Consider the following 22,796-nt stretch of genomic DNA (forward strand, 5'->3'; position numbering starts at 1 on the left):
CAGGTAGAGGGGGAGAGTTATTTCTGTAGCATATTTTTAATCCCATTTCCCTCCACACTTGGGAACTCAACGACACAGATTTATGTGGATCTGAAACCTTAAGCCTGTAAGTACCTCCTAGGCCCAAGATGGTGTATTTATCCTGCTGGCTTGTATAGCTGATTGCTAAAGTATTGATTGAAGGAAGTATACTAGAATGAGACCAGAAACAAACCCACAACTACCAAAAATGTAGTCATGCCTTGACCACTAAGCCATTGCTTCTCATTTAGAGCATAGGTAAGGTAAGCACCGGGTCATTATTGACCAATGGGGTGACATCACATCACAACATTTACTAGGCAAACTGTGTTTACAATGTGGCTTGCCATCCCCAGTTGTCTACACTTCACCCCAGAAAACTGGGTACTCATTTTACTGATCTCAGAAGGATAGCAGGCCAAGTCAACCTTAAGCCAGCTATACCTTGTTCCACATAAAGACCTAAGTAAACACATATATATGACTCCACATTTCTTTTAAAAGTCTTACAGGGATGCATACGCATGAATTTTTCAAATGCCTCTGAACTCAGCAATTATCAGACCTTGATCAAAATCTCAAAGGTTTTCATAGCCAGAATTAACTGACTTTTGTGGGTTTTCTGGGCTGTATGGTCATACAGCCTGGAAAACTCATAACAGTCACTTCATCAAACTGTTTTGCTCACAATCTCCAAATAGTCATGCCCAGGTCAAGGACATGTATTTCAAGGTAAAGATTAGAGGAATATAATTTACATAGTGCTTTAAAGTGGTCAAAGTATTTCACATATATTCTCTGGTAATCCTTACAATAGTATTGTTGTTAACTCCAGTAGTAGATGAGGAAACAGAGGCTGAAAGAGAAAGCAGCTTGGTTAAGCCATCTATCAAGCTAATGACAGAAGCAATATTCAAACAGGAGAATCTCTTTTCCTGCATATTGAATCCATTACTCCATGTCCTAGTCGCCTGTCCTCTAGAATGACTCCTTTCCTCTATAATCTGGACAGAGTAATCAGAGTGAAATTTACCTAACTGTATTCATACAGTGTCCAAAAAAGATGGTATTGCAGATCCTTTCCTACTGTATCCTTTAAATTTCTTTTGTCCTTTTGAAAAGATAATAAACCTTTGAAGCAGAAATTATAACTTCATGTGTTCTTGTCACCAAATAGTACATTCTGAGTAGCATTTAATAAATATGACATAGTTACATTAAATTTGGAAAGAATGAGTGCAATGTAGATGCTGAACTGTGAATCTAGAATTCCACCTAACATTAGGAAGAACTTTCTGACTGTCAGGGCTGTTCGACAGAGGAATTCACTGCCTCGGAGAGTGGTGGAGTCTCCTTCTTTGGAGGTTTTTAAACAGAGGCTGGATAATCATATGTCAGGACTGCTTTGATTGCACGTTCCTGCATGGCAGAGGGTTCGACTTGATGGCCCTTGTAGTCTCTTCCAACTCGATGATCCTATGATTTTGTGAATGCATGATAACTACATGATATACATCTCAAGAATATTTAAGGTGTGTTCTTCTCTTCCATTAGAACTTTTGAAATACATAAGGAGCCTCTTAATAAAAAAAACCACCAAAGCAATTTCTAACAGCAGTAAAATGTTCATAACATAATTCCATAAAAATTGGTAATTTCAGGAACAAAAAAACATATCTAGCAGACAGTAAAAGACAATAAAACACAGGCAATAAATACCAACCATAGCAGTAAGAATTAACATAAAACAACATATCCAAAACCCAGAACTCACTACCAAACCATAAGCTCACTAAATAATGCCCTTGTAAATAATTAGGAATATTTTGCTGTCTAGTTTATACTTACAAACTACCAGAATAAGGGAATGAATTCCCACTTTCTCTATCTTGAAAGGAGAATGGCATTTTTGGTAGTAAACACAGGATCATTTTATCCATGCTTGTTGCTAAAGTGCAAGGTAGTAGATGACTTTTCTTCTGCAACCCCTCTCTATTGCTGTATTTTCCCACATGACTAGCAAACTTCTCTCAGAACTCTGGTTGTGGAGAAGCTGGCAGTAGAAAAGGTCTACCAAGGAAAATTAATGGGTGGGGCAAGTGTTCAGGATACCTGCACCCTCACTGCCACCATAGACACAGGGTTGGGAATCCCATGTTCACAGTCAAACATGGAGATCCAGCCAAATAGTATAATCCTAAACAGTTACAGCCTTTAAGATCTATTGAAGTCAATGGGCTTCGAAGGTGATAACTTTGTTTAGAATTGCACTCTCCTTTCCGGAGCCAGCTTGGCAGAAATATTAATTGAATTAAACAACTCATTAGTAAGCTTCCAGTTCTTAAGATGGATGTCCACCTCCCCCCATGCCATTAAAATCCTGTCTCCTCTGATATACACATAGCCTATTTCAGTAATATCTTGGCAGGGGAATAACATTATGGAGACTATAAATATCTCCCAGGGTGCCACTTTGTTAAAAGATGCAGAAGAGCCTTTCCTGCTAATGTTACTATGCTGGACAATAAATCCAAGAAATGGCCTGGTGGGATAGAAGCATGTTATCTTACACTGCAGTCTAGCAGTAACCACCATTGCAGCTGACCTAACAACAGAAGAAAGGTGGGATCAAAACTGTGGAATTTAAATAGTAAGTTCTTCATCTGAATTACCCTGAATCTGACACACATCTTTGGGTTTGATTATGACAAACCAACTTAAAACAATCTGGGCCGAGCTGTTGTTCAATGAGCCACATATTTTCCATTTGGCTCACATAGAAAGATTAATAGCAATTTACTATTGATATATTTTCTGAAGTAACTCAGGAAATACCACAGTTATTACCCAAACTGGTCCCCATGTTAGAGTCCGCAGGTAAACAGTATCATATATGTAGAACTAGTAGGGTAAGTGATTATTTGAATGTACTGTATACACAGATTCCAGTTTGTTGCAAAAACTGTCCCAGGAAAAAAGGAAGGTTGAAAGACAGTCAGGTACATAACCAGCAAGTAACTTTATTATCCTGTCCAAAATACAGAATAGAAAGAGGGAAGTGAAATGGTGGTAGTCAAGTTAGTAAACTTGAACTATTCAAACAACAACAACACATGGCAATTTACTCATAGCAATCCAATAAAACCATCCATTTTTGCACAATCCCAGTGTTAAACTGTCTCACTGTAAGTTGACACCCGATAGTGTGTGTGTGTGTGTGTGAAAAGTTCCATCAAGTCATAGCCAACTTCAAATGTCTAACAGCTAGAACAAATTGGCAGAAGGATCTTGAATTTTTTTGCTAGAAAAAAGGGAGGTTTCCCTAGCGACTTACAAAATAGGATTGCTATTACTATATAGTTATTATCTTTCAACGATATTTGGGTGAATGTCATGCAAACTCCCCACATCCTGCAACAGAATTTAAGAGATTGGTTTTGTTTCTGCTCTAGGTAATTCATATAGTAGGTGATATTAGAAAAGTCGTAACTGTTCTGTACACGTTGCCCTACTTAATTCACAAATACACAGGTATGCACTTCATACACACCCTTCTGTTCACTGTGCCCCAGAGGGATATAATTCATTACTTTCAGAACCCACTACATAAATGTCAAGGCAGTGTTATCACAGGTGTGGAGACAAATGTAATGGCTTTAAAATCCTGTGTTACAGCTTCGTCACCGGAAGGGAACTACGAATATTAACCTGGATGTTAATCCAATATGCCAGATGTTGACCATAACTGATATAAAAATGTAGAAGGGGTATTGAAGAAAAAGTTACAAGGTAGGAAAAGCAACATTTTTCCTATAAATATTGCTTCCCCAACATGGAACTAGTAATTAGTAAAGAAATTGGAGTATTGTATTATTTTTATGAGGTCTCTACATGAATCATAAACTGTCAAGTCCTCTTATGCATTAGGATCCAGAAGACAAGGTCATCTACCAGTACTTGCCTTTTTCAGGAGCTCCTGTTTAAGGCCCTGTAATTAACTGAACTCTACAATGTGTTGGCCTTGACCTGGATGCCCCAGTTATTCCAATCTTGTCAGATCTTAAAAGCTAAGCAGAGTTCTGGCCCTAGTTAGTACTTATATAATATACTACCAAAGAAGACCAGAGTTTCTACATGGTGGCAGGCAATGGCAAAGCACCTCTGTTTGTCCCTTGTTTTGACAATCCAATGGGGTTATTGTAAGTCATCTGTAACTTGTCAGCACTTCCCACCACAACATGTTCAGTTCTCATGTTGGAATGCTTCCACCTCTACTAACCAGGCAGAATGGATGTTTGATTTGATGTGATGGAGAAAAACTGCTTTGCTCACTGCTATTCGTATCTGGAAGATTCTGTGCACTTACAGTACAATCCTGAGAACACTTTCCTGGGAGTTAGCCCCACTGAATAAAATGGGAGTTCCTTTACAGTAGACCTGTTAAGGATTGCTGCCTAACATCCCCCTTGTTTCTTTAACTAATTAGCACTGTGAGGCTGCTCTGAACAGTGAGGAAGACATGTTGATGAAGGGCATGTTTAAATAGTCTGTTGTGCATTTTCCAGGCTGTGTGGCCATAGTCTGGTTGTTGCTGCTCCTAACATTTTGCCCACATCTATGGCTGGCACAGGGGAGTACCTGTGGAAAATGGTGGCCAGGGCAAGTTCTCAAATGCACCCCAGCTGCTCCAGATACTGTGCCCCCCCCAGCTGCCACCCAGCCAAGCTCCCCCCTGTTCACCCCTGCCACCAAACCTGTTTTGATAAGGTACCTTTAAAAATTAATTCAGAGATTCACTGGGTCACAGCGGCAGCTTTGGATACTTCCCCGCCCCTTTGAGCCCACAGGAGAGGTGTCATGCAAAGCAAAAAGTGAGCTAGGTGAGTTCAGGTGCTGAGCAATCCCTGGCTATCCACTTGAGTTGGCCCTGGATTTCTGCACAGTCACTTCTTTGCCCAACTTGCCCACTCTTTTTTCCCCTTCCCCAGAGAGGAGCAGAAGGAAGAAGCAGGGAAAGAAGAGCAGACAAGCTGAGCAGAGAAGTAGTTGCACAGAAATCAAATGCCAATGGAGCAGCCTGCCACCCCGCCAGGGAAGGCCCAGTTGACTCAAGCGGCTGGCCAGGGATTGTCCAGCACCCAAACTTGCCTTGTTCACTTCTTGCTTTATTTTATGCCTCTCCTGCAGGCTCTTTGGAGTACATTTGGGGAGAGGCAATCTCACAAATATGAAGGTCCCAGGCCATTAGGGCTTTGAACATTAATACTAGAACCTTGAACCTGATTTAGTACTCTACCTGGTGCCAATGCAGCTAACAGATGAATGGTTAATGTGAGCCACATAATGTCCCAGTAAGGACCTGGGCAGCTGCATTTTGCATCACTTAAAGCTTCTGGATTGGTCGCAAGGCTAACCCTGCACAGAGCAAGTTAGAGTAGTGCAGTCTGGAGGTGACTGTTGCATGGATCACTGAGGCTAGATCAGGGCAAGACAGGTAGAGCAACAGTTGCCTAACTTGGTGTAAATGGAAAAATGCTAGTTTGGCCACACTTGTGAGCTGGCCCTCCACAGGAGGCATCCAGGATCACTCCCAGACTCTTGACTGATGGCTTAGGTATCAATTGCACACTGTTAAGAGCTGGGGGCCTGCATCCCAATCCAATGTCTCTCCAGCCCAGTCACAGCACCTCCATCTTTTATGGATTTAATTTCAGCTGCCTCTGCTTCATCGACCTCACCATGGCCTCCAAACAAACTGGGATGATACTTGGCTGGCCATTCACCAGCTTATATTGCTGGATGTCACCAGCATACTGGTGGCAACCTAGCCTGAAGCTCTGGATCAATTGAGAAAGAGCACATATAGATATTTAAATAAAATTGGGGAGAGGATCGCTTCCTGTGGGACCCCACAATCCCATGACCAGGTCTAGTGCCAATGAAACCTCCAAGAATGCCTGGAGTTGCTCCACCAAGAATGGCAAATGCAATACTGAGCAGTAGTGAGCTGGATCCAAAGAATCTCATGATTTTTTTTCAAGAGTGGACATATCACTGCTTCTTTCAGCCCCCCAGGAATACCCATAAACTCAGGGACAGATTATGTCTGCCAGGGCAGCCCACAAGCTGGTACCACTGACTTTCACCAGCCATATGGATATGGGTCAAAGAGGCAAGTGCGCTAGGCTTTACAGCTGGCAGCATTCTCTCAATATCAGCTTGAAAGAAACGGCTCAATCAGTTCAATATCAGACCAGAAAATGGCCAAGAGGCCTCCAGTTCACTAACTATATCAGTGTTGGCTAGAAGGCAAAGTAATAAGATTTTATCGGTGAAGAAGAAGTTTGCAAATGCCTAATAGCATATGGCCCAATTACTACTTTTTGAGAATCCCTCCCTGAGAGTAGTCAAAGACTGAATTACCCAGAACAAAAGCTCTCAGATACAATAAAGGCCACAGAGAATTCCTTCCTAGTAGCCTTCATTGCCATCTCAAAGGATTTCATGAACATTCTATAAGAGGTTCTTGCAACTTAGTCATGAATTTTCTTGCGAACTTGTTCTAGCCATCTCAACTCTCACTTCTTCCAATGTAGCTTCAAGGTATACCGAAAAGCCAATTTGGGGCGGGGATGGTGAGGATGTTGGGCCTGTTCTCGTCAATGGCATCAGAGATATGACCATGCCAGCCCTCTAACAGCTCATCTAACAAGTCGCTAGAGGCATCAGATCCTGCAGAGCAAAGCTGGTTTCCAGAACCATCAGGATTCACTTCCAAATCTTTCCCAACAAAAAACTGAACATATTTATATCACACAACTGGGAAGGAGGTCTGAGTATGCAAATGAAACAAAGTAATTCTCCTTTCCCACTCTTTCTTGTATTGCATAGTATCCATAAAACAGTTTCACTCTCTCAATCTGCATGTGTGTGCTTTCTGGTCTTAACACCACTTCTGGGTATGCTAAATATCCTCTAGGGCCTCAAGAGCCCAAAGTAAACAACATTTCACTGAGAAAATTCTGTAAATCGGTTGTCTTCCAGTGTCCATCTTTCTGATGATGGAAGCATCTGTGTGGTTCATGCTGCTTCTGAGTGCCTGGCTTGGATGGTTGGTACCAGAGAAGTTTTAGTGTGCACACATTCAATGTGTAGCTTCCAAGATTTATTTCATCCCTCTCCCTGTTCCATCTCAATCGTGTCAGCTGACCTTATAGTGTCTGAAAGGGTTTCAGGATTCTTGGCTTCCACTTGATTTTTCAGGTGCAGGAAAAACCATTCTAAGGCCAGGATCTGGACTACCCAATTGATGGTTTCTCCTTTTTTGGGGGTGGGGGGTGGGGGGTGGGGGGTGGGGGAGGTCCTAAAGTCATTGTTTCAGACATTTCTAAAAATGGACAGTGAAGTACTCCTGGTCAGTATGTCATCGTCACCATCTTCTCTCTGTAGTGGTCTACAGTCAGACCAAAAATGTTTACACTGATCTTCCTGCTCTATCTTACCCAGGATATCTAACAGCTAACACTTACTTCTTTCAGAGTGGTCAGGAGTACCAACTTCTTCTTGCCAGAAGAAGGCAATTATAACATCTTAGACCCAAATGGTCACTCCTAGTCAAAACAAGAAGAGGAATGGTTGAGCAAACAAGTAGTAGTCCACATCTTGTCTGCAATAATTGAAAACCAGGAAGGGGCAATTAGATAGAATCTTGGCAGTATCCATTAACAATATTATATCTAAAGTGACATCCAACCTGAGTGGATTTGATAAACTCTGTATGTTTAATGTTGAGCAAACAAGTTACAACTGCCAGACTTAATTACTCTGTGAGCTCCTGTACAACAGGGCTCATATCACTTTAAACAGTTCTGCCAGACAGCACTGCATCCAGGCAATGGTAGAAGAAAAGGATTTTATTAGCTGTCATCACCACCACAGAGTAGGCTTGAAAATGCAGTCCTGCTCATGATCTGCCAGACTTGCTCTGATTTTTCCTTCACTTCAATATAGTTTCATTGCCCCAAGCATCCCAGTATGCCAAGGAGCTAAAGTGGGCTCTATTTAGCAGGCTATGGCACAAAGAATCTGTGAGTCCACAGCTGGGTTATCTACACATTGTACAGATACTGGAACTTATAATAACAAGTCATGCCAACTGGAAAGTCCCTGAGAACCATTAGATCCACCAGCCTTTTGGGGCATACCAACCTATGTGGTTCCTCCATCCTTGAAGACGACCCAGGCTCCTTTGAATCTAAACCCTGCCAGAAATTAAAAGAGAACTGTAACGCTTCAACTATCCCTTGGAAAACCATTTACCTACCCAACTGTGAACATCAAATCCAGAGTGTGACCTAACATATGTAGATAGGTGTTCACATGTGTGGGAGGCTGCTAACACTCTGGGACAATCCTGTGATAAGGCAGACAGAAATTCCTGAGCCATTCCTGATGAAGCAACTTTTGTTTAGATGTTGAAGTCTCCCAAAATTAAAGCTATGGGAATCCACGATCAACTCTACCTGCTCGGGCTGTCAGACTATTTGAACAATACACTATCAGAATCTCTAACCTTTTCTGAGTACCCAGCATGAGGTACAAACACAGAAAATTAGAGAATTGGCAGACAAGAAACCTAGAGAGAAAGACAGAATTCCAATAGAACCCAGTGACTTCTTCTATGAGCATTTTGCTTAAAATGATAATGGCCAAAAACACAGGAAGAAACAGCTAGGACAAACAAATGCATCCCAAATGATCTACACAGACTCAGTAATGCAAGCCACGGCTCTAGGCACATATAATTCTGTCATGAAAAAGGCTGCATGATCAAAGGCTTTAAATAATTCTCCTAGGAACAATGAAACTCTATTCAGTTGGCTAACTGATAAGCTTTAATTGTTATAGCAACCAATTAAAGCCTAACGAGACATTATAGACAGAGGTTGCAATCATGAACAAGAAGCAACTTAGGAAGGGGTGTGTGCATGATTTTGAGCAGAAATAATCCCCCCCTTTCCATTGCTCTTCACTCACAATCTTAGCCTCCTAAGGCAGCCTTTCATTCCAAAAAATCAGTTAAAAAAAGGCAAACATCTTAGATGCATGATTCCTTCAAGAAAATGCATGAATTTCAATACAGGAAGCTCAATTTAAACTCCCTTGATTTAAATCAACCAACCCTGATGTTAATCAATATCTTGTAAAAACGTGCAGTGAACGAATTGGCCCGAGTAAGCTCTTACCATTTGGAGAGGGAAATTCTCTGGGTGTCACCCTAGCTGCCAAAACAGATGGAGAAAATGATGGCTAATAAATTTCCCACAGGGCTACATCAAATTTTTGTCTACAGAACATTCTTTTATGAAAGGGGCATGAAAGTTACACAGTCCTTTCCTTAGCTTTTTCGGTAGACGTTCATCATTTGGAATGCCCCTCTGTTGCTCCGGTGGGTTCCGCTGCTGAGAAACATCCTCGACAGCAGAACTAGGCCATTTTTCCTTCCTCTGTCCTGCCCCCCCCCCGTCCCCCGATGTACGGGCGCCTTCCCCCCTTGCAGTGAAATTAAAATCACGGAGGGAGAAACCTTGCAAAACCTTGAAAAAACCTTGAAAAATCTTGCAGAGAAGCGGCATGTGAAGGTGCTGCGAAGGGGAGGGCGGCAATTCCCTTTCACGTGCAAGGAGTTTAGACCGGGGGGTTGGAATACCACGATTCCCTTGCACATGCAGGGATTTTAGAGGGGAGGAGGGCACCAATTCCCTGCACCTGTTTTGTGCAGAGTCAACTAAATTGGTGAAAGTGAGTGGGGGGAGCGGGGGGAGCGGGAGATTTGTCAAAGACATTGCCAAAGACCTCGCAGTGCAACTGGAGGAGAACGGGGGAGCAGTGCGACGTCAACAACAGGGTACAGAGAGCTGCGACAGCTACGCTCCTGGATATAGCACAGGACATTTTTACTTTGCAAAATCAGCCACTGAGGCCTAGTTGTGACCTTTTTTGTTAGATGGCAATTGTGACCACTGGGCCGCTGGAACCGATCCTTCCCCTCCCTAAAGACAAGGCAGAAACAATTTTTTCCTGGGTCTCTCTACCACTGCTACCAACCATATATTGGGCTAGATGGACTATTGGGCTGATTTTGTGTAAAATCGTTCCTACGGTGCAATCCTATTGGGGGGAGCTGGATTGAGTTGTGGAGCCTGTGTGGGGCTGTACCAACATGTTTTTCACTATGGTGTCATCATGTAATGGTTAAGAGTGGCGGGTTCTTGTCTGGTGAACTGGATTTTATTCCCTGCTCCTACACATGAAGTCTGTGGTAACTTTAGACTAGTCACAGTTCCCTCATCCTCACCTACCTCATAAGGTGTTTGTTGTGGAAAGAGGAAGGGAAATAAATTTATAAGCCACATTGAGTCTCCTTACAGAAGAGAGAGGCAAGGTGTAAATCCAGACAACAACAACTCTTCCTCTTCTTCTCTGCCAGCACAAGGAGCACATGGTTACAACTGCTACCTCTTTGCGTCAGATTCAAATGATACAGCCCTGAATTCCTCTTTTACCCTGATGCTGGGATTGGGCAAAAAAGAAGTGCCATTCTCTAATGGACATGTTCCCTGTCCAGTGCCACTAGATATCCATGCAAGAGTTATAGAGCCTAAAACTCACCTACAATAATTGTGAGGGCTGTAATAATTTCCATCATACACATCTGCATAGGTGAGATCAGGCTGTAAACAGATGTTATGGTTGACTCATGGCTACTGTCAGAAATAGTAATCTCATCTGATATTTCTAGTAGAGAGAAGACAAGACCTAGGGCTGCTGTTTTCAGAGGCAGCCATATGCCTCCTGCTTAGTTTCAGTCCGTGTGGAGTATAAATACAAAATACAAAACCTTTATTGGCATATAAACCTGCGTGGAGTAGTGGATAGGGTGTTGGATTGTGTGAATCCCCATTCAGCTTTGAAGCTTGTTGGGTGAACTGGAGACCATCAGTCAACCTCAAGTTGCTCACAGGTGTATTGTGATGATAACATGAAACGACCTTTCTGTAATTTTCTCAGAGTACCTTGCACAAGGAACAAATGTGATTATGAGTCCTTTGACAGCTGTGAATAAACTCCAAGATTCCTACGCCGTCCACCATTCCCCAAACGAGAAAGAGGTTGCATATGTCTTACGCCTTCTAATTGTTCTTTTTAATACACCATGCAAAGCCACACATGACATTTATGAAACCTTGCTCATATGCTTTCAGTTCCAGCAACAAGAGATGTTATCCACTGAGGCATCCAGCTGAGTTTAAAAATAAAACTAAAAAAAAAAAAAAGCATTTACGAAGCATGAAATGCAAATAATACACTGCAAAATGACACCATTTGGTTTCAGGAGGGATTGAATTTCCAGCAACAACCAGCCAAATGCGAATAGTTTATTAGCATACCATTTGAAGATGATACATCAGCACAGAATAGCTCCTACAGCATAATACTGTCTTTTCTATGAATATCCTGCAAAGAAAAATGTGAATTTCCATTAGGATTTCACCTAAAGACCTCTGAGTATTGAATTTTCCTTTCAAACTCATAAATTGGACAATTAGACAGCCCACAACTACCAGTAGGCTTTTAAAAATAAAATGTAATTATTACTTGTTTTCTTCTATATTTTATTTGGGAAACTTGTTTTTATTTAGTTTACCTGCATGTTTTCTTTTGACTGTAAAACCTGTGCTATTTTAAAGTTTGTTTTTCTGAATTCAAGTTCTTAGATGGTAGCAGTAGAAGACATGGTTTGACTGGAAAGCTGCAGAGGGCTGTTAAAGAGTTAAACTGAAGTCTATATAGACTTCAGTCCATTCTGCACAGCTGAAATAAGACATCTTAAGGATGTAAAAAAGGGCATCCTGGGAAGGAACTCCACACAGTCTTTCCCCCAAAACATCCTTAGGATGCCGTATTTCTGCTCAAGATGTCTTTTTTTAAAAAAAAATGCTTCAAAGTGCACCCCCCACCCACCCCCAATCTGCCTGCAAGATGTCTCCTGCCTGGCTGTGTGGAATGCAGAGCTCAAGAAGCATCTTATGTTTCCTGTCTGACAGTTTTGCTCTCTGTTCAGTTTCACTCTCTGCTTGTGCCCAACATTTTGTGTTCAGCTGAAGGAATTACCCCTACCTCCATTTGCTGAAGGTTGCCCCAGGATGTTTGCTCTGCAGGCTCCAATTCTGGGTGCCTTTTCAGCCTGAAAAGTACAGAGTTGTGCTCAGCTGGTCCTGCCAATCCCAGCAATATATAGTTTCCCTATTTATTTTTAATTTTTGAGGAGCTATCTTTGTAGCTACACAAAAGAGAATCTGCCACTTGGAAGATGGGTCTGCTGCCCTTTGAAAAGCACTGGGTTGATGTGCCCTCTGTGAACTTTTTTCTTACTGCACAGAAAAACTGTCAGTTTGCAGGGAGCGGGTCAACCCAATGCTTTTCAACGGGCAGCTAAGCTGCTAAGATTTTCCAAGCTGCTAAGATTCTCTTATGTGTGTCTGCATAGCTATGAAGATAGCTGCTCAAAAAATAATTAAAAAAGAAAAAATCTATATTGTCAGAATCGGCAGGAGCAGCTGAGTACAACTATGTTCTTTTGCGGCTGAAAAGGCACTTAGGATTGGAGCCTACAGAGTAAATATCCTGGGGCGACCATCAGCAAATGGAGGCAGGAAGAATCCCTTCACTAGCTCACAAAATGTTGGCGCAAGCAGAGGGTGAAACTGATCAGAGAGCAAAACAGTCAGGTGGGAAATGGCCACTTTTCCCCTCTGACACCTCTACTGTTGAGAAGCACACCAGAAACTGCCTCTTAAGACGTTCCCCTGATGTCTTATTTTGGGTTTGCAAAGTGAAAAGAGGCAGTCACCTCTTTTTAAGATGTACCACAGATGTATTTTTTTTGTGCTGTGTGGAATGGACCTTCCCTGATATAAAGATTTTTTGAAATTATTGGGACATATTTCTGAATAAACTTTCACAGATCCGCATATTAGGTGCTTCCAGGCATAAGGTTGCCTAAAGTACCAAATTCAGATCTAGGATGCCACTTCCACATTCTAACTTTAGTAAAGGAATCTCCAGAACGTCTCTGTCTACAAATCCAGACTTAAATACCAAGGTGGCGGCAAAGTTTGTCAAACATTTTGACATTTTTAGCCAGTGGAAGTGGCAGGCACAGCTTTTGTAAACTACAATTATGAGGCAGAAAGAGATGGAGGGGGGAGGGGAATGTGTTTCTCGAATCCAACTAGAATATGTATTGTCGAAGGCTTTCACGGCTGGAATCATTTGGGTGCTGTGTGGTTTCCGGTCTGTATGGCCGTGTTCTAGCAACATTCTCTTCAGATCCTCTGAAGATGCCAGCCACAGATGCAGGCGAAACGTCAGGGGAGAATGCTGCTAGAACACGGCCATACAGCCTGGAAACCACACAGCACCCAACTAGAATAGTTTTTAATGAAGAAAAGATAAGACTTTGAACTAGATCCAAAAATAACATTAGTGTAATGTTAAGAGGATGGAAACTACATATTTTTGCAGAAAAGGACTCTTGGTTTAGGCGCACATAGATATGAAAGAGGACTGCTTTCTGTGGATGTGAAAGCTTGAGTATCTTTACTTCAGTATCAGTCTTGCATTTTGAGACAGCTGAACAACACCCACAAGAGAAATGAATTTTGGCTATTTGTCCTTGAGGAAAACAACCTAAAAAAAAAAATCAGTGCTCAGTAGATAACTGATTGCAGACAATTTAGAGAGCGCATGGAATGCTTACTTCCAGACCTGCTGCACAATTGTCACTGGCTGGAAAACAAAGCAGTTTCATTGTTCTTGGTGTTGTGAGGATTAAACCAAGATGCATGAAGAATTAACCTTTGCCAAAACACACTGAACTGAATGCACCCGTATTTGAATGGGTTACCCAATCACAGCTGCTTATTGGACTGAACATTCATTTACACAGAAAGACTGCTCAGAGTTTATGAGCCACTGCATTGGGTAATAGGTGTTCAGAATGGACCACACCAAGAGCTACGGTTGGATTTAAAGTGCCGAGAGGGGAAAGGAAACAGCTGCTCTTCAGCTAATGTTTGTGCAGACTATCACAGAAGAGTTTGCATAGTGTTGTTAACAGAAGAGAGCTGGAACGAGAAGATGAATATCTTTGAATTTAGATTCCCCTTTTTCAAGCAACATTCTAGTTTGGGATTCAAACACCATTTCTGAAACAAAAAGTCGTTTTCCATATGTGGGAAGACCCCTCAGGATGGATGCGTATCCAATGACTTTATACTGTTATTCTTCCTAGGGAATTGTGCTGACGTAGCAGTATGAAAAAGATGCATCAGGAAGCAGCCATCTTCCCCAAATGTGATACTCTGGCAACATACAAAGCAATTGTTGTAGCATGGAATGAACTGTTAGGGTTGCCACCCCCCAGATAGTGGCTGAAGATCTTCTGAGATTACAACTGAGATCCAGGCGAAAGAGATCAGTTCACTTGAAGAAAGTGGCCTCTTTGGAAGGTAGAATCTATGTCCCATTGAAATGTCCAATTGAAATCTCTTCCCTTTCCAAACTCCACTCTTCTCAGATTCCACCCCCAAAGTCTCCAGGTATTTCCCAACCCAGAGATAGCAACTCTACAAACTGTGTTTAGAAGGTGTCAGACCTGGGAATTGCTCACCTAAATTCAGCAAGGGGAGGGGCACTCACGCACTCCCCCCTCCCCATGTTTGAGATCACATGCAATGAATCTTTAGAAGCACCTATGTCTCTGGTCAACTCACTAGTTCTGCAAACTGTGACCCACATTATAAACAATTAAATGATACCACATGTGCATGCCAAAGGCACAAATCCTTTTGCTTTAAATAGAAGGCCATTGCTATAGCTATTTAGAATAAAACAATCACTCTTAAAATGTGCTGCTTCTCTAAATTTGGGACATCCAAACTAACACTGAATATATCCAACAACAATTTTGACCCTGTTGAAGTCTACCTATGTCACACTGAAATCCTTTGTCCCCACCCCACCTTTTGACTCACAATTGAAATGTCAGACCTGCCTACATGCCCTCATAAAGTCACCAATCCAGAAGAAACCTATGATTATGAAGTGGAAAAGTAAAATCTTTCTAGTTAATTGCAATGGTTAACACAGTCAGTCCTTGTCTTATATAACTGCCCAGTGGGGTACATGACAACTTAGGGGTGGGGGCAGTATGAGATTTAAAAAACAGGGCTGGGGGTTCAAATCTATTCTTCCAGTCCCAATCTGAAAAATATTCTAAGCAAATGTGAGGGTTTCCCAGGGCTGTTATTTAAAACAAAAAACCATGAGATTAGAACAGCATCTCAACTGGTTTGACTCATTCCTCCTGCAACACACATTTGTAAGACTGGCGTGCAATTCAAGATGCTTTGACATACAAGTCCCATTTCTGTTCTTATATTGTATAAGCCTTGCCAAATGTTCCTTATTTTTGGTAGATCATTGCCATATTCTGAAGAGATTTCCACCCTTTATTTCAGATTATAACAGCTCCATAACACTAAACACAACAGTGTAGCTCCGAAGCATCTCTTATTTCTGAAATTTTGTTCACACCTTAACCTTAGCAGACATATGAGGCACATTCACAAACAATTGCTGGTCCTCTGCACAGGAAGGGAATTTCACTTGCAATTCTCCTGCCAATTTGTTCATTTTAAAGGCTCCATTTCTGAGGCAGAAAGGGCTTGATATGTTCAGCACAAAATGTACTTGCAGCAGTAGAGGACAAATGATCTATTCTTTTCTATAGCTGCTTAATTCCACTGAAGTTAATGGTATGTTGCTGAGTTATACCAGCTGGTTCCAGATGTGTTGAAGTCTTCTCACTTTACTCAATCTAGAGCATTATCAACAACACCAAAAAGAAGATGCTGTGTTCTCAAAACAACCAACTATAATCACTTGCCATGAGCTTTTCCTTTTCCAAATACACTATATAGATGCTTTACATTTTGGTTTTATCCATTTTTAGGGGGATTTGCAAATGCAGACATGCTTTTTTTTCTCACAAGGATTGCAACAAGCCTTTCAGAGAGGCCCAATGTCATGTCTATGTTCTGTGCAGTGCCCAGCATTACTTGGATGATAAAGAAACATTTTCAAACCACAGCTGTAGAAAATATTTCACTGCTAGTCAAGTTTAAGACTTTTCTTCTCATGAACATCAAGCATCTTAGTCATGAGATGATATGCTAATTATTGACACTCAGTCTGTCATCAGGGTTAAGGAATTATTATTTTGTGCTAAGCATCAATGGGTTTTGGGCTCCTTTTGTAGTACATATGTCCTGAAGTCTAATAATCCAGCATAAGAGTCAGTTCACTCTGTATGTTTGATGTGGAACACGAGATTAACTGTGGAAGCAAAGAGGGTTAGTGAATCCCACTGAGGGGTAAAAATTAAGCACCTCATGTATTTCTCTGTGGAAGTTTCCTTGCAAACCCATACTATTCAGGTGGGTAAGGCTTATTCATAAACTATGTAGGACAGTGGTTGTCAACTTTCCTAATGCTGCAACCCTTTAATACAGTTCCTCATGTTGTGGTGACCCCCAGCCCTAACATTTATCCATTTTACAGCTGGAGAACACTGATGCAGAGAGTCTTAGGCAACCTCTGTGAAAGGGTCGTTCGACCCCCAAAGGGGTCCCGACCCCCAGGTTGAGAACCACTGATGTAGGACATTCCTATTTATTTAACTGGTTGGGGAGCTTTCCTGCAATGGCTAAACCCAACCTCAGCTCTGGGGCTCAGTGGCCCACCAGTGAGAGGGCTGGGTTTACATATGCCAAATGCAGCTTCAAATGAATATTTCTGAAGCTCACTGGATCCCCACAGGGAAGCCGCTACCCTCTCAGTCTAACCTTTTTTGACATGTTTCTTCAAGGCTGAAATGCTACTCTGAAAGAAACGTCAGGATACAATTTTAGCAAAGTAACACTAAACCCGTCCTACAGCTCAGTAGCATGTGTAAACACAACATGTAAATATATGTAAATACAACAATATAATTATTGGCATTTCTAGGGGCTAAGGACTCTGTCAGTGGCTTGACCTGGCACTATTATTCAAGCCACCTGTTGCAGCGTCGTAAGACACAGTAAACGTGGGCTCCTTTGCTATGTGCCACGCTCAGCCTGGACACTCCCAACCCTCATACTTACTAAGAATAAATGAGGTGACTTTTGGACTCAACTGGAGTTCATTCACAAATGCAGAACAATGGATTCCCCCTCCTCAGGCTGAATAGGGATATAGAATTCTTATCTCACATGTGCTAATTTTCTGCCCCTAAACATTTCTCCCCTGCTGTAGTCAAGCTGATTACATTTTCAGTTGTATCTTTGCATCCTGACTCCATTCTTTGCAGCACACCTCCCACCTTCTGAGTGGGATATAAAGGCTCAGAGATCTCCATTTCTACTTGTATTTGATTAAAGGTGCTTTGACTCTCAAAAGCTTGTATCCCAAAAATCTAGTTATTCTCTAAGGCACTACTGGACTTGAATTTAGCTCTTCTACTACAGATCAACACGGCTACCCTCTGAAATTATCTTTGTGCATGCTGCTTACTCTGTTCCCTATTCAGATTTTATTACTATAAAAACTTGAGCTTTTATATTCCATTTTAATACGAATACATGGTTTAAGTCTACATTTTCCACACATCTGTTCCACCTCCTGAGTTATTTTAATTTCCATATCAGTTGTGTTTTTTTGCTTTTTTGTAATGATGTTCATCGCCAGACAATTACAGGAGATGCTATATAAACAGGTATTTTGTAATGCAGGAAAACAGAAAGGCTGCAAAGCACAGGAATCCTCCCTCTGAGTACATCCAAGATTAAACAGGCACTGAGAGATTATCCAGTACAGACTTAGATTCAATACCATTATCTGCAGGTGTCTCAGTCATCACTCTCCCCCGCCCCCCCAACATCCCTTTCTGATGAGAATAGCACTTTACCCCACAGCACCCCCTGCTGATCTTTTTATGCCACAGCACTTGTTCGCTGTGGCTGTAGATCCTAAATGCCAAAAGCAAACTTACCATCTGGGACAAAAACAAAACAGGGAATAGCTGGACCATTTTATGCTCCAGCTGTTAGTTGCTCTAGCACACGTGCCAGTGTGGCCCTATGACATATTGTGAGGCAGAATGAGACCTACCATATATAATAAAACTGGTAACAGCACAATCCCTGAATTTAAGGAGGAAAATGGGAAGAAAATGGAATGTCAACAAAGAAGTTGCCTGGTTCATTCCTGCTCTCAGATTTTTACGCCCACTCTCTAACCTTTAAAGAGAACTGCTTTCCCTAGCGACTTCGAAGTTCCTTCTCACGCCCCTCCAACCTCCCATCTCCATATGGTTCCATGTTTGAGAATCTTCACTGAAGGCTGCATGGCTGGCAAGCAGCTCCAAGGTCACCACAAGGCAAGCAAACTCTGCAAGGAAGGAAGTCCAAAACTGTCTGTACTCCCCTCCCCTTATTCTCCATAAATTACTCTTTAATAATACCACCAGAATATCTGAATTGGAGAACAGGAAAAGCAAGCCACTCTTTCTTTCATGTTTCGTCATATTTTGCCAGCCAGCCCTCTTCCCTGCCTTCCCACACACATGCTAAATTTAAAAAGGAAACGCCTGTGAAATATATTTATGAACATCTGCCCCATCGACTTCCTTGATTCACCCTCCCACTCTGCTACTACAAGGCATGGAATTGCCACTGGCTGACAAAGACTTGCCCTATCTAGGTGCCGCGCACGCATGTACACTCCCCTCATTGCAACAGGGCTCCTTTCAATGCTCCCCTCACACAAAGACACATACACACCCCACGTACACCATTGCTCATCACATTTCTACACACGAGTGAGCCGCCACATGCTCAGCTAGTCATTGTGCGTGCACGGTCCCCACACCCAGTCATATTGCACACCACAGCTGTCAAATCTTCCGTCTCAGCTGCCACACAGAAGCATTGTTGTTCTTAGGCAAAAGCTTCACACACACACACACACACGCACACACACTTCAACTTCATCATGTACATTCATGCTTTGGGGGTTTAGGTTGCAGAGCCTTGAGGCGATTTCCAGAAAGATTACAAGGAACAACAGAGGAAGCTGATGGAGCACAGCAGAGGCTTTGAATATGAGACTCAGTCATGTGAGCTGGCAAAAATCCTAAGTTTTCTCTAGCTCCCTAGCACATGTTCTCCTCTCAAAAACAAATGCTTCAATACCCAGACAGGTAACTGTCTACCTCTTGTTGGGGCTGCTCAGAAAGCTCCCTCCTCTGAGGTATTCTTAACAGTGCCAAAATACGGTCTGAGCTATTCAGTCTCTACCACATCCTGACAGAAGAAAGAAAAATGAATCACCCACATTCGTGGCTCCCTACCTTGCAGGGTGTTATTTGGGCTAAGTTAGTGGGCCTGAACATCAACCGCCCACCGATTGTTGGTTTTCAAACTGCTGCCCATCACCATGGTATCTGACTCTATGACGCATAAAATCAATAGCAACACAGAATGTTCAAATCTTGATGCCAAATACAATAAAATTAAATGGCTCCCTTCTCCCCATATCTTGTAGCAATTTTTTTTCTCCCCACTTGATGGCAATTCATACACAGGCTAATGGAAGGCAGTCTGAAAGATCAAGCAGGTACATTTCAAGGTCTAAAGGACTGAAGAGCAAACCCCCCCACCCGCCCCCAAAAAGACTATCAACAGTGCCTAGGGCTAACTAACAATGGAAACAAACAGGAAGCTAACTTGTGCATATGAATCACTAGCATCTGGAGGTGTTCCACAAAGGGGATATATAATAAGGATGAGCTATTATTCCAAAACCCACAGCAGATGTATCACCTACCCCACCCCCTTCTGTCCACCTCACTTGACAGAGATGGTAGTAACAGCTGTATGATTTCTATAGGTCATGCTTTATGGCCAAAAGCAACACCGCCAGGCACAACCGTGCCGTTTTCCTCTAGCAGCATGCCGGAATAAGAATGAAGATAGTGCTGGACTCACCTGAGCATCAATGGAAGATATGATAGCCGATGCCCCAGCAGGATCTATCCCTCTGGCGTGAATTACTTGTCCAAAGAAAGCCTTCTGATGAAACCTGGTTTAATTGTTGTGGCAGCGCTTGCTTCGCTTCCTTTCCTCGCTTCTCCCCCTTTCTTTAAAAACAATTCCTCCTCTCTATGCAGCAGCCGCTGTTCTCCCCATAATGATCACTGATGCGATGCCCATTCATTCAGGGTTTTTTTTCTCTCCCTTCCGCCTCTCTTTCCCAGCCTCCTGGATTGAGGTTGTTAGTGATGCTGCAGCAGTGATGAGATCCCCCTGAGAGTACAGCGCAGAGAGGTTGGGAGGGAGGGAGAGAAAGAGAGAGAGAGAGGGAGGGAAAGGCAAAGATGCAAAAGAGAGCAAGAGAGAGAAAGAGAGAGGGGGAGAGAGAGACCATGCAAGAGAGAGGAAAGCAGGCTACAAAACCAGGCCTGCATTTTGTACAGGAGCCTGGAATACTACATACACAAGGAAACTAGGGCAGAGAAAGAGCTGGGCCAAAGCAGCTGCTGCACAGCATATTATTGAGCCTCTGGCAACCTGAATCATGTATAAGGTCAACACACCAGAAAATCTGAGGCACTCAATAAGTTGTTAGCAAGAAGATGAAGGCTATATAAACAGGCATGCAACAGACAGGCCCTGCTAGATTGGATGGTTTGTCACTGCTTCCGCTTTATGACTTGATTTTTAGAGATGGGTAAAACTCAGGAGCTAAAATGAAATGCCACAATTCAGCAGGTGAAATCCAGCTTGAGCAGGAAAACCCCCCACAAGTTTTCCCTTGTTCAGGGCACATGTAAAAAAAAAAGGGGGGGGGAGGGGAGGGAATACATTCATTGTTGTGAAGATTTCATATGACAGACCAGGGAATGACAGCCTGACAAATTAGCAGTAATGGCCAAGACAATAACTCTTTGCATTTTCCAGCCTTTCACTTGCAAGCCAGAAAACACAAAGGACAATTATAAGTTGAAGTCGTCCTGAGCCCTTCGGGGGAGAGTGACTAATAAATCGAATGAATGAATGAATGAATGAATGAATGAATGAATGAATGAATGAATGAATGAATGAATGAATGAATGAATGAATGAAGTCATTAGGCCTTTTGTTTTAGAATATTTTCACTGAAGGTTTTGGGATTTTTTCAGCATTAGTGGCTGAGTCACATAACCTTATGGTTATGATCAATGCTATGAAAAAATCCATTGATGTCCCTACAGTTGGCAACAGTTAAGGGCATTTTGTTTGTTTTTGCTCTTACTCTGCAATGCCACCAATGTTTGAAAGTTTCCAAGTACACTATGCTGGGATCTGCCATGACCACTATTTCCAACACAGAGTTCATCATCTTCAAAAACACAGTGCCTGCAAAGAATAGGTGTGCGTGCTGCATAACCAATTGATTATGAGCTGAGCTCACAACATATACAAAGATGGCAATAAGGGTCACCAGTCATTCCACTCTTAGTGGCAGTTCTAGGTCAACATTTTAGGTCAATCATTAAGTTGCCCTAGTTTTCTAGGAGGAATAAGATGGATCCTAAATTCTTAAATAGCAAGTTGCAGCATAACTGATTGGCTTGTTGAAGTATGGCGGCAGCAGCAGCAGCAGCAGCAGCAGCAGCAGCAGCAGCAGCAGCAGCAAAAAACGGAGTTTGAAGTGAGTTTCTTATCCACAGCCTATATCTGTGCTCTGCTAGTGAAATTAGTATGAAGGCATCAGGAACACTGGATTTACCTGTTAGAATTTTAAAAAATCCTGCATAATTTTGAGGACTTCCACTTGAAATGGTGTCTTCTATGAGGGGAAAGAGACATCTCCGCTGCCCCATCTCTACTCATGTCTGGAGGGAGAACTTATTCTGAGTTCCTCTGAGGGACTGAAAGGGGGAAAGCCTTATTATCCACCAAGTAATTCAATTTTGGGAACAGAAGCTGCCCCTACCCACTCATCATCCACCTTCTGCTCTAGAGATATCCCCAGCTCAAGAAATGCTGGTCTTAAAAGGTCATTACTGTCTTCCTGGAAAAAATTAGAGTAATTGCTTCTCTCTTAAGTGACAGAAAAATACTTATCAGTGGCTGAATCTTCAAGCACACACACAAACCTGTCCCAATTTTCTGCTGGTGGTGATGAGAAATCCCTAGAATGTGTGGGATGGTTTCTATTTGTATGTGTGCAAGTGAGAATAAATGCAAAAATGAACAAGGACAATAAAAACAACCAAAATAGATTTATTTAGAAACACCTTTACAGATGTCTTCACAGGTCCCAACTAGTGTGCTATACTACATAGCAGTGCTTTTCTGCTTTCTCTGACAATTGGTCTGCCATTAGACCTTGCACATTGCATAGTACTAAGGGGAATGTTGTAGGGCTCATCGTCAATTCATGCTGTGTCTAATCAGGGCTGTACATGTCACATGAACAGAGAACAGAGCACATCTGAGAACATAATACATTCCTGCTGCCAGCTGCTCATTGCTGAAGATGTGTCATAAAGGGCAAACTGTCTCTCTAGTTCGGTACTAATGATCTTTTCTTTAAGGACCCAAATTTAACCTCAAAGGAACTCT

At 42.2% G+C, this 22,796-nt stretch overlaps 1 protein-coding gene across 2 annotated transcripts in view; it reads right to left on the reverse strand.

The window, feature by feature from the left end:
• Positions 1–20,558, reverse strand: part of DLGAP4 (DLG associated protein 4) — a 388,862-nt gene extending 368,304 nt beyond the window's left edge. For both annotated transcript variants that reach the window (XM_048498812.1, XM_048498811.1), the window contains exon 1: positions 20,175–20,558. The gene's annotated coding sequence lies outside the window, so the exon portion shown is untranslated. The remainder of the gene's footprint in view (positions 1–20,174) is intronic.
• Positions 20,559–22,796: the final 2,238 nt, after the last annotated feature.

The sequence above is a fragment of the Sphaerodactylus townsendi genome, linkage group LG05, assembly GCF_021028975.2.
Source record: "Sphaerodactylus townsendi isolate TG3544 linkage group LG05, MPM_Stown_v2.3, whole genome shotgun sequence".
NCBI lineage: Eukaryota > Metazoa > Chordata > Lepidosauria > Squamata > Sphaerodactylidae > Sphaerodactylus > Sphaerodactylus townsendi.